Source organism: Macadamia integrifolia, chromosome 11, assembly GCF_013358625.1.
Source record: "Macadamia integrifolia cultivar HAES 741 chromosome 11, SCU_Mint_v3, whole genome shotgun sequence".
Taxonomy (NCBI): domain Eukaryota; kingdom Viridiplantae; phylum Streptophyta; class Magnoliopsida; order Proteales; family Proteaceae; genus Macadamia; species Macadamia integrifolia.
Window position 1 is genome coordinate 26,313,129 of NC_056567.1, and position 8,272 is coordinate 26,321,400.

Consider the following 8,272-nt stretch of genomic DNA (forward strand, 5'->3'; position numbering starts at 1 on the left):
ATTCTTTAAATTCTTAGATGACGAATGGTTAGGACGTTATTTTAGATACATATGTTTAGGACGGTAATTAGAATTAGATCACAACTATTAATCTGTTCACTTTCGTATTATTAAAAGAAGCAAAAAAAAAAAAAAAAAGTGGCTACTCTCCTTGTGTTCGACCTGTAGCTACACTGATTCGTACGCTTGCGGTTACATTTTAAATTCCAACAAGTTTTTGGCACCGTTGCCAGGGAGACAGTTCCATTTTATTTTTTATTTTCATTTGGTAAATCAGAGTGCTTTGTTTGCTTTGTTTTGTTTTTCTTTTTCTTTTATTGAATTCCTGAAAAGATCAACTTGTAATAGAGGTTGTCATGCCTCATAGTATGATAAAGACAGGTTTCGCCCTATAGCAGTACCTCAGGAATTGACCTGAGCAACCTCGGATCCCTGCCAATAAGCTCCCAAAAAGCCAATAAAAATCATAAAAAAAGAAAAAATGTTTTGCTATCCATTCTTTTGTGCTTGTCTTACTCTAGTTGTGGGTAGTTTTCTGTTGCATGAGTGTTAGGTGGGTACGTAATACTAAGAATCAATTAGAAAGAAGAGATCCAACAAGTAGTGACCCTATACGTTTGCACTCTTTAAATCCCTTCAATATGAGAGACCAACAGCAAAACCCTCTACCTAACTCTATGAAAGATAGGTTCTACCCCACTAGAACAGTCCAACCTTCCTGCATAGTTCTACCACAAGCCCAAAATAATAATTTTGAACTCAAATCTCAATACATCACTATGTTGTCCCACTTCCATGGGTTGATCTCTGAAGATGCATACCGATTTCTAAGGGAATTTGAAGAGGTATGTGTTCTAATTAAGATCCAACAGCTTTTTGATGATGATATTAAGCTTAAGTTTATCACTTTTGCATTGAAAGACCAAGCTAAGAAGTGATTGTATGGATTACCCACAAATTTCATAACCTCATGGGAACAGTTCACAGTTGTCTTATTTAAGAATTTTTTTTCAACTCATAAGACCAATAAGCTTAAAAGTGATATCTATCAGTTTAGGCAAAAGCCTAGTGAGTCATTTTTCAATCTTATGGAGAGATTCAAGGATCTACTCCAAGAATGCCCTCACCATGGCCTAGACTTCTGGCATTTATGTCAAATAATTTATGGGGGTATTGATTACCCAACTAAACAAATGATAGAGTCTATGTGCCTTGAGGGATTCACATCCTTTACAGATGAAGGAAAGGCATGAGAATTCTTACTTGACTTAGCTAACAAAATCCGTGAGTGGGAATCAACCTAAGAGAGTGAAAGAACCATAGGAGAAAAAGAATATTTTGTGGATAGGATAGTAGCCAAGGAAGCCCATTTGGATAGCCTAATCAAGAGGATTGGGGTTATTGTTCCTAGAGAGCCATCATCAGTCAATTTGGTTAAGATTTGTACTTGGTGCCAGACCCCTAAACATGTCATAGAAGAATACCCCAACACCTCTGGAGGCACTTCTAATGATAGTGTTAATGTCTTATACCAGAATAATCCATATAGTAACACCTACAATCCAGGATGGAGAAATCACCCAAATTTCTCTTGGAATCATAGCAACCAAGCAGGGCCTTCCAATTTTCATAATCAAGTCAGCCTGGACCCCAAAGGCCTCCCTTTGCATAATAATATTTTTTCCAAAATACTTTTCCTAGGTCAAATGTAGGACCTCAGGCTAGTTTTCCTAAGATCCCTCTCCTATCATCTTATCAGCAACCCCTTGGGTTTACCAACACTGGAGAGGCAAGTAGAATAAGTGACTTGAAAAAAATATGGTCCTCCTCATGACAAGCAATCAAAATCTTACGAGAGAACTCATCCAAGTTGACTCAATTATGCGTGAGAGGGAAAAAGAAACTTTACCCAGTCAACCAGAGCCTAACCCTAGGCATCATCAGCCTGTTAGTTCACAAGCACCAACTAATTCACTACTGAATATAGTACAAGGTCAGACCCAACAAGGGCCCTCTAATCAATGTAATGTTATTTATATCCTTAGGAATGGTCGAGAGTACCAACAGAGCGTTCCTAAATCTGTTAACTCTCCTTCAGTTGAGGACACAAGTGTGCCTCTTGTTCCAGGTTCGCCTGATGAACCTAAAGATTCTTTTAAAATTAAAGATGATTTGATTGAGGAAACCAAAAATGATTCTTCTGAAAAAGGGCAAATCCCTAACAGTCCTTATGTTCCTCCTGTCACATTTCTAATCGCTTGGTAAACAAAAATAAGATTATTTCTATGGATAAAATTTTAGAAGTCTTCAAAAAGATAGAAGTGAATATCCCTCTTTTGGATGACATATCCTAGATCCTCACCTATGCAAATATACTAAAAGATTTGTGTACTCATAAACGTATCACTAGTATACCCAAAAAAACGTTCTTGACAGGTAACATTAGTTCCATAATTACTCAGCCTATAGCAGCTAAGTATAAGGATCTAGGGAGCCCTACCATATCTTGTGTCATAGGCAACACCTACATTGAGCATACCTTACTTGACATTGGCGCAAGTGTGAATATTTTACCCTACCATGTGTACAAGCAACTAGGATTGAGAGAATTGAAAGCCACTGGAACTACTCTTCAATTGGCAAATAAGTCTGTTAAGATTCCTAAAGGGATGGTTGAGGATGTCTTACTAAAGGTGGGGGAATTTATTTTTTCTGTTGATTTCATTGTGTTAGATACCAAACCCTTCTCAACCAATGATGAGATTCCAATAATTTTAGGAATTACATTCTTGGCTATCAGTAATGCATTAATCAATTACCGGAATGATTTCCTAAGATTATATTTTGGTAACCAAACCGTTGAGTTTAACATGTTAAGGGTAGGCAAGCAACCACATATGGAAGAAGAGATCAATATGCTTGAGGATTTTCTAGATTTTTCTGATGATTTAGTTGCCAACTTTGATGTTGATTTTGATTCAGAATTCCAATAGTGTATGGATGAGTTGGATGATGATAGTGAAAATTTCTTTTCTGAAGTCTTAAGTCTTCACACACTTGTGGGAGCCCTTAAGACCCCTTTCCAATTCTATTCCCAAACCTTTCATAGTTGAGCCCCCTAAGCTAGATTTTAAAGAGTTGTCATCTAATTTGAGGTATGCTTTCTTGGGCCTGAGCAGACTCTTCCTGTAATAATTTCTTAAAATTTGACTTTCAGCCAGGAAGAGGAGTTACTTAAAGTGTTAAAAGATAATAAAGAAGCCCTAGGTTGGACCATGGCTGATATCAAGGGTATAAGCCCTTCTATAATGCAACATCATATATATCTTATGGAGGATTCCAAACCATCCATGGAACTCCAAAGAAGAGCTAACCCAGTGATGATGGAAGTCATTAAGAAAGAGATCCTAAAGTGCTTGGATTATGAAATAATTTATCCTATTTCTGACAGCCAATGGGTAAGCCCAGTTCACGTAGTGCCTAAGAAGTCTGGGGTGACTGTAGTTCCCAATGCCAATAATGAACTAATTTCAACCCGCGTCCAATCAGGGTGGAGATTGTGTATAGACTACAGAAAAATTAATGTGGCAACCTGGAAGGACTAGTTTCCATTTCCATTCATTGACCAGATGTTAAAGAGGTTAGCTGGACATGAATACTATTATTTTCTTGATGGATATTTCGACTATAATCAGATCCCAATTGCTTTAGAGGACCAACATAAGACCACTTTTACATACCCAAATGAAACATTTACTTACATGTGTATGCCCTTTAGGCTTTGTAATGCCCCTGCTATGTTCCAACGATGCATGATGAACATCTTTTCTGACATGGTCAAAAAATTCTTAGAAGTATTTATGGATGACTTTTCAATTCATGAGAATTCCTATTCTGAATGTCTTCATCATCTTTTTCTAGTTTTGAAAAGGTGCATATCTAAGAATTTGGTTTTGAATTGGGAGAAATGTCATTTTATGGTTAAATCTGGTATTGTTTTAGGCCATATAATATCCAAGAAGGGAATTAAGGTAGATAGAACCAAAGTGGATTTAATTGATAATTTACCAACTCCTTAATCTGTTTAGGACGTCCAGTATTTTTTAGGGCATACGGGCTTCTACAGAAGATTTATTAAGAACTTTAGTCAGTTAGCCTGACCTCTCACTTCATTACTTGCCAAAGATCAAACTTTGAGTTTTCTAAAGAGTACCTAGAATTCTTCAAATAACTTAAGAAGGAGTTGACCAATGCACCCATTGTTCAACCACCTGTTTGGACTGAACCTTTTGAACTGATGTGTGATGCTTCGGATTTTGTTATAAGAGCGATTTTGGGTCAAAGGATTAATAATTTACCCACTGTCATTTACTATGTTAGTAGGACCTTAAATGATGCACAACTTAATTATACAAACACTGAAAAAGAATTTTTAGCTATTGTGTTTGCATTAGAAAAGTTTCGGTCTTACTTAGTTGGTCACATGTAGTGGTGTATACTGATCATTCTGCTCTTAGATACCTAGTTCAGAAGAATGATGCCAAAGCCCATCTCATTAGGTGGTTTTACTATTGCAAGAGTTTGATTTGGAAATTAGGGATAAGAAAGGAGTTGAAAACTTAGTTGCAGACCAAGTATTCTGGCTTCCTAATTCCTTGACTGTCGTCAATTCTCCAATCAACGAGAACTTTCCAGATGAATAGTTATTTGCAGTATCCAATGAACCATGATTTGCTGACAATATCAACTTCTTAGTTTCAGGTGTGACTCTGGATCACTAGTCCACCCAAGATAAGTATAGGTTTCATTCCCAAATTAAGCATTTTTTCTAAGATTCAAAGCACATTCCATGTTCAGGAAAATAGAGTAATTTCCATTGTTAGTTCTGTATGATCTGTTGTTGCAAAGCACCATGATACTTCAGTGAAATCAATAGATATATAGAAGCCCTTATTAATGTAAATATAAGCATGGCATCCTAAGTTAGTGAAAGCAACAAGGGTTTTTTTTTTTTTTTTTTTTTTTGAAAGAGAAGCAGGCAAGTGTAGCTAGAAATTATACACAATTTGGTCTGGAATTTTTTTATGAAAAGGAAAGGATGCTACCACTTTCTAGAAGGCAAGCAGAGCTTTTTCAATTTTCCCTTGTGTAACAGTTTCAAATTTCCCTTTGTGTAACAATTTTAAGGAAAGAATATACATTCTAATTTGTTAATTGCAGATCTGAATGACTCAACCACATCAATACATTTTATATGTTTTTTTCCCAGTAATTTGATAGCTTCAATAGACTTAAGTCTTCGACAAGGATGCCTATTTGATACATTTGTAATATAAGTGAGATCCTTCAATCGGTAAACTATACAAAGACGGAAGCACGCAGAGTTCTTCCTCCCTTGATTTCATAGTTTACTAGAGACAGACATAACAAAGGGATAAGCTAATTGGAACTAAAATATAAACTTATAAGGTGTACCAAGCTGGGACTAACTGATTCAGCTACTGAGGATGGGACTGGTCCTAAACAATTCAATATAACAGTGCAAGGCATCCAACATAATAAATATTATTGCGATTGCAAAAGTTACCATTGATATGAAACCAAAATCATTACAGTTTTGCAAGGTACTTTGTTACATGCCCTCAGCCAATGCCTAAGAATTATATCCTAGGTTTGATGGCAAATCCAAATACTTTTTAACTAGAGAAACAAATCACATAATAGAACTATGGGTACTGTAGTAGTCCTATTTTATGGGCTCTGAATCTAATCTCTCCTGAACTTTTCTGAACATGGACACAAGTTACACTGTAGGATTGCTAGAGAATTTTGCTCACCTGAAAATAAAGAATAGTTTTTCAAAGAATTGAGATGTTCTAGAAACAGTATTAATAAAGTAACTAAACAATGGAAACTTACATCATCCAACAACACACTACCGCTCCAAATAATAAAGTAACTAAACAATGAAATCTTAATTCAACAATTGAACAAAGAAATCAAAGAGAACGAAAGCATAAACAATTATTGATTTAAAAAATATATATATATATATATATATATAATCTCAAGCCGATTAGCTTGAACCTCTCCTTCCCTTCTTCCTTCTTCTTCGTTCCCAACCTTAGTGAAGAAAAACCTAATTTGAAGCATTTTTTTTTTTGTATTAAATCCCAAACTTCAATGTCAATTACAAAAGATTGAGAAATGTAGGTTTAAGAAATAAGATGAAATGACTAAAATGCCTTTACAATTTCAATTGTGAATATATTTTGTGATTTTAATTTATAAAAACGGAAATGTCTAGTTTACCCCCCCCCTCCCCCACTTAATTCATTCTTCAATAAAATTGCTCATGATAATTTGGCCTTTTTACCCTTTTGTTATTTTACCAAACATAACCAATCCTTGTTGCACTAATAACTTCCCTAAATATTAAATATTAACATTAATGATAACTTTTAAGATTATGTGAACTCTATCTACAAGAATTTTCATTAAAATTTATTAATTTATAAAAGTTATAAGGTTACATAATTGAAAAACTATGACGAATAATCCAAACCAATAACCAACTTCAAATTAGTGAGATTCACATGCATTGACTGTAATGACAATATAACACAAGAGTCATAGATAAAAATCATTATAGAGATGGAAACATATTATTTGTCGAAGAGCCACTACAAAAGTTTGGTAATAAGTAAAAAAACTAAGAAATTTTTTGGACTTGTGACCTTTATTTACAGCTATCATTGTCAAGTGCCAAATTATAATTGATATGGTGTCAGTACACTTCAACAATGTAATATCTGATCAAGTCATTTGGTAAAAGAATCAACATATCATAACATATTTACAAAGCGCCGTTGGATCAATGATGCAGATAATAATTGTGGATGTAATGTATAAGAATATATAAACTTCACCTTCCCTTTATTGTACTGGAGTAACATACATCATCATAATAAAATAGTATAAATACAGCCAAGTGGTTGACCGAGTATAAACATGGGCTTATTGGCTTAATGAAATCTCCATTGGGCTAGCCAAGGATTAAGCATGAATGAGTCACAGAAATAAACCAATTTAAAATTAAAACCAAAATTAGGGAACCCATTAGAAAGGATACAAGCTTAAGCCACTTAAGCCCAAAACTTTTATAACAATCTATTCGGATAAAAGAACCATGGGCCTTATAATTTCTTCAAGTAATATCATGTTGCAAAGAGAAACCAAGCATCCCAATTTTTGTTTTCATCATTTTTGAATGTAAGGGTTCACAAGGCTCCTCTCCTGCAGTCAACAAACTAAATTCTTCTAAAAAAATGAATGAGAATCCAATCGTCTCTAATTTGGCCCATTTGAACAAAAGTAGGCAAGAACCTATCTCTAGGCAAAGAATAAAATACAGTTTCACATCCAACCTGAGGCATTCAAAGAAAATTGGTAGAATACATAATAATGCAATTTCGCACCATTCATGAATAAGAATTGTTCCCTCTTTACACAAAAAAATCCTGAAAAATAAAATTTTCGCCATACTATTAGAAAGAATTTTTTTTTTTTTTTCCAATACATCTTATCTATGGACATTTTGAAAATAAATTAGTACCAAAGACTTCAATTCATCTAAAGAAAAATAATAAAATGCATTGCAATTCATGCATTCCAAAATTCCAAGAAGCCTCAGAGTTTCACGAGCAATTAAAATCTTGCTTTTAGAATGCTAGCATCCGTGCTCAAAATAAATCACTTAAAACCAATCATTACCAAGTGTTTGAGACTTGGAAAAATAAAAAATAAAACAGATGCAATTTGCATAATTTGATGGAATCATCAACATAAACTGGAGATCGATACAATAAAAAAATGTTAGATAGTTGTGTTAGTTAAGTATCATACATGGAGATCCATTCGATTGGGTGCACACACATTTCTTAACCTATTAATAATTAAAGGGGGAGGGATAGGCATGCCCCGGTATACGGTAAGTTAGTGGACAACACCAATGGGGGCACATGATAGAGTATCATACAAGAAGAATATGGGTGTCATATAAGAAAAGGGAAAAGAGAGATAGACATAGTGGGTGTTAACTTACAGCATACTGACAGTATATCCGACCTTTTCCCATACTTAAATTACTGTATGCCCAATACATATTAGTCCAAAACTTTAGTTTTATATATGCCATTACAAATATTTTTCTGATTTTTGTTTTTGCTTTTGCTTTTGTTTTTTGTTTTTTTGTTTTTGTTTTTTTTTTTTT

General features: G+C 34.4%; 1 non-coding gene across 1 annotated transcript; it reads right to left on the bottom strand.

Annotated features, from left to right (window-relative positions):
• Positions 1-1,028: 1,028 nt before the first annotated feature.
• On the bottom strand, positions 1,029-1,135 carry LOC122094501. Its single transcript, XR_006144817.1, has one exon. It is a non-coding gene; the product is annotated as a small nucleolar RNA R71 (small nucleolar RNA).
• Positions 1,136-8,272: the final 7,137 nt, after the last annotated feature.